At 39.7% G+C, this 5,000-nt stretch overlaps 1 protein-coding gene across 1 annotated transcript in view; it reads right to left on the bottom strand.

Annotated features, from left to right (window-relative positions):
- LOC137973792 (phospholipid-transporting ATPase ABCA1-like) overlaps positions 1-2,731 on the bottom strand; it is a 67,687-nt gene extending 64,956 nt beyond the window's left edge. Inside the window, 2 exon segments of the mRNA XM_068820678.1 lie at positions 1,130-1,227; positions 2,712-2,731. The gene's annotated coding sequence lies outside the window, so the exon portion shown is untranslated.
- Positions 2,732-5,000: the final 2,269 nt, after the last annotated feature.

Here is a 5,000-nt window from a genome sequence, read left to right as displayed (position 1 = left end):
CTTCATATAAAAAGCGAGACTGCGAGACGCACATAACCGCTCAAAAAACGAGACTGCGAGACCTGTGAAATTCGACTAAAATTTTGCGAGACCCAGAGATTTTGATGAACCATTCGCCACCCCTGTAAAGTAATAATTTTACCTGATTTTCTCTTCGCTCAACGGTTGAAGACGTCGAAGAACAATTTGACTCGGTGGTCAAAATGTAAGAGCTTCAAAGACTGAACATGTAAGGTACGGTTCAATGATGATCACGGTGTGTTTCAGTTTTCGGTGTGTTTCAGTTTTCAGTTTTCACGGTGTGTTTCAGTTTTCACGGTGTGAAGTGAGAGTTTTGTAAACATCATTAAACAGGGGCACCCAACGAATCTGTTCCTCACATTATCTGTTCCCCAGAGGAATCTTGCTGGCTGGCAAAAATACAGGTGTTTCGATTAGCTGGCTGGGAAATTTTGTTATTGATAGAGGTTTTGCCTGGGAATTACTGACTTTTTCTAGCATTTCAACCCGAGCTGGCTGTAGAAACTCTGAAGACTGAGGACGACTAAAAAAAAAAAAAAAAAAAAAAACCCCTTCCCTCTCCCAGAGAGTAGTCACAAACATACGACGGCTGGTCAGAGTGATTGCGCATGCGGAAAAAACCTGTTTTGTCCCGGTTTAGTCGCTTTTATTCGGTCGTTTCGGATCGAGGGATTTGAAAGCGCGCGGAATTCCTGGCTGGGAAATAAATTTGATCAGCTGGCTGGGAAACCAACCAATTTTATCTAGCTGGCTGGGAAATTTCTTGTGTGTCTTGCTGGGAAAAAGGAACAGATAATGTTTTCCCAGCAACACTGAAAAACACCTGAAAATGCCTTAATAACATTTATTTTCATTAACTGGGGTATAATAATACATTTTACAACAAATTGGTCGTTGGGTGCCCCTGAAGAATATCTGTACGGTGGCCAATTTACATTATCAACTCCGTTGATAAAACCGAATTTTTGTATACTACTTCCCCACCGACGCAGCACCACAGTTTCTTTAGAAACAAACCCATTCATACTTCTGAAGATGTTTGTTGCAGCATACGAAACGTCAAATAAAATATCATCGAACCTTTTAAAAGGATGTGTTTGCATCTTACGTTTGTTTCCACCTGACTTGCAGCATCAAACGTAGACGGTCTTGTAGGGCGTGTTGTTGTCTGGACGCCAATGAGAACTGCTTGTAGCATGTTGATGTCTGCAATCAATAATCTTTATTTATACACGATAAATATTTAAAGCGATGCTTCGCTTGTGGGATCGTGTCTAAATAATTAAGTAAGATAACTTAATGAATTAGAAAATAAATAGGATATACACCAGCTAAAATCATATAGCTACTTACTACTTACAAGTCTAAAACGATAAAAGCTCAAAATTCTAAAATACAAGGTGGTACTCAGGTATCGACTAGTTATTAACACTAATTATACTTAAAATCTTCCTCCCTTCTGTTTAATGTTTGAGGGGAGATACAATCGAAATCTAAGTGAAGCAGAGCCTTTGACCGTCTTGCCATTATCGCGTATTTCTTTACATTGTTTATATCGTTATTAAGTTGAGGAACCAACGTGTTCCAAACTATTGCTCCTCTACGAGCTACAGAGTTCCTCGTGTAGTTGGTGTTAAAACGAGGGACATCAATTTTCAGTTTGTTCCTAAGTTGATATCGCTTGATGTTATTGTTCTTAATAATAACTGACGTAGCGTCTGGAATCAGGTTATTGTGGATTTTATACATAAGCTTAGCTAAGCTAATTTTATACATAGAGGCTAAAGAAGACCAATTAGCCGTTTTCATAACATCTGCATTAGACATCTCCCAAGGTAACTCAAAGATAATTCTCGCAGCTCTACAATGCAGTGCTTCTAATGCTTCTAATGTCTGCGCGTGAGATTGGACTGAATATTCCAACATAGACTCTTTTTTATAAGAATGTCTAATTTGGGGGCTGAGGCTGGACCTTCTTATTTCCTTTGAGATTTGAGCGTGAAAACGTTCTTAACGTCCTCTACATCCTCTTCAACCTCCATTACAAAAAACCCTTTAACCCATAAACTCGTGGGGGTGAGATTTAAAGGGAGCTTAATTAAGCACGCGACGTTTTGAGACGCGAACAGCAACTAGAGTTGATCATGAACAGTTTCCCTTGTGAAGTTGTCTTCACAAAGGCACATATATTGTTAAGTATATTTTCTCCATTAGAGATGATTAGTTTAAAAACTTGGGAGACACTACAGTTATGGCTTGCGAAATATTATCTTTCGGTTGCCGTTCGCGCCTCAAAAAGTCGCATGCTTAAGCTCCCTATTAGACTTTACTTTTTCTTGTCAGTGCGGGTGGTTTTAACCGCCAGTGTTTCCTCACCATACCGAAGCCTTCGTATAAAGAAGAAGAGCTGGAAATGTGGAACGCCCAACTATAGTTTGTTATTGGTACAACCAACGAGCAAACAAACGGGAAAAGTATCCGTTTTGCTAGCAGTAACTCACCAAGATACTTCCAAAGACGAGTTTGTCCGTGTCCTTTGCGCGAAGCGCTAGAATTGAAAATAAATGGATAAATGCTGTTAAAAATCAATAAAAGCTGGAAAAATGGAACGCCCAACTATAGTTTGTTGATTCGTGCAACCAACGAGCAGACAAACGGAAAAAGTATCCGTTTTGATAGCAGTTACTCACCAAGATACTTCCAAACACGAGTTTGTCCGTGTCCTTTGCGCGAAGCGCTAGAATTGAAAATAAATGGATAAATGCTGTTAAAAATCAATAAAAGCGGGTTTTATTAAGGGGGCATAGTCACGGGTCTAACAACCCCTTACCCTTAAGATTTTGATCTTTGCATTTGAAATAGTTTTCTTTGACGTAAGATTCCATGTCAAGTAGTATTTGGCCATTTCCGCACGATTTAAGGTCAGTGGCTACTAATTCAAAGGTATTTTGCGCGGTTTACTGAATATGCGGGAAAAGCAGATCTTAACAAATGTTACTGAAATCCAAAAAGAAAATTGAGGGTAACAACGCATCTTTCGAAGATAATTAATCAACAATATTTGTATTTGTATATATTTAAAATACAAGCAATGTATGGCGTTCTTTTCCAAATTGAAGCTTAATTATCTCTGAAAAAATGCGTGATTACCCCCAGTTTTCATTTTGGATACCAAGAGCACTTGCTAAGTTCTGCTTTCTCCGCATAGTTTTGAACTGCGCAAAAATATCCCGTTATTAAAGTAGCTTAAAGTAAAGTAAAGCAACCATATTTAACGTCGATAACTCGTAACAGTAATTCAACTGACAAACCTGAGGTCGACGGTGCGCTCATTTTACTCCCCCCTCTCCATCAGTGCTCCGTTTTACGGGTATTTAAAGCTACTTAGCTACACAGAAAGGAAAGGAGTCGAAACAAGGATGCCAGATCCGGGAATCGAACTCAGGACCTCTTGCACCAAGGCCGCGCACTAACCGACTGTGCCATCCTTGCTCCTGAGCACCACCCTTAGGAAATCCGAGGATCTCGATATGCGCAGAACGTATGTGCAATAACGATAGTAGGCACCGTCCTTAGGTTTGTCATATTTACCACCTTGTTTCCGAAACATTTGTCAGTTGGTATAGATTTCTCTCCCTTAGCTGGCCTTTTGAAGGTGGAAACTCAATTAGAAAGTATATGTTGTCAAGTATGAAACTTCGCTGTTACCTTTCAATTAAATGGACAAGAGCTCAGGCCCGGAGAATAGCAGGCAGCTTGCGTTTTAAAAAATATTTGAGAATGCATGAAACCTTCGCTAACATGCACTAAATTGAACAATGCTTTAACGTCCAAGTAAAATCGGCAAAGATTTTTGTCTCAAGAGTACATTGTTCATTCCATGGGATTTTAAAGAAAATAATTGCATTTTTAAACCAGAGGGTCAATCAAAGTCAGTCGAAAATACAGATAAAGGAAAGACAGACACAGTGGATGGACATAAATGGACAATATTGAAACGGATTGCATTTGGGTAATCTTGAAAAAAGTCGGCCCGACGTTTTCAAGGTTGTGGCAAATCGCCTGCATAAAGGTTGTATTTTGACTCCACTATCCAATCAGACACAACACGACTAACTCAATCACAACACAACTGTGTAGATACATGGGCATACAGGACAGCTAGCGCCACAAGACGGTTTATTTTGCTTACCATATGCATACAAACTCCGCTCTAGCATAACAATACGTAAGCATACTTAATGGTGGGCACCTGCCGGATACGAAAACCCAAAACCCTTCGGGAATGAGGGCACGTATTCTCCAAACCCTATGCAAGTGCCACTACCCTATGGAGACTAAGGGAAAAATTTAACAAAAAAAGTAGGCGAAGAAAGCTGAACTTAGATTGAGTCAAATCTCTAACGGATCACTATTTGTACGACAAATTACCCATAATCCCCACCAGACAACCGGACCCAGTCCTCTGTTCCCTGCCGTCAAAATATCCATTTCTGCCAATTTCGCAGGCTACAATTGTCAGAAATAGCATTTTTGCTCAAAATCATCTTGTTTGTGATGTAAGGATAATTTTATCAGTAAACAAATTCCACATTACAATTTCGAGGTTTAAACTCGTGATGAACTAAAGGTTTTCCCTAAACACCTTAAAATAACGTGACATAGCCCCTTTAAGAGTCTTAAGAGTGAAACGAAAAGTCGTCTTCAATGATCACTTCAGTTTTTTTTTTTTTTCGCATAATTGCTACTCAAATGTTCGGCAATCACTTTTTGAAGCAAAGGGCGGCGAGAGGGAGTCAGGGATTGACTCAGGGAGGTGGGGTGAAGTTAAAAGGCTGTGATTTAGTAAAAGGAGTAAACTGCAGTGTGACAAAGGACACGACGGACGGAGGCAGGCTGCAGGTTAGGGTTGCAGGTCATTGTTTTACCATAACTGAAACAACCCAAACCTTTACAAAAATGCTAACCTTAGGCTTAAA

Source organism: Montipora foliosa, chromosome 10 (assembly GCF_036669935.1).
Source record: "Montipora foliosa isolate CH-2021 chromosome 10, ASM3666993v2, whole genome shotgun sequence".
NCBI lineage: Eukaryota > Metazoa > Cnidaria > Anthozoa > Scleractinia > Acroporidae > Montipora > Montipora foliosa.
This window is presented reverse-complemented; position numbering and strand designations above follow the sequence as displayed.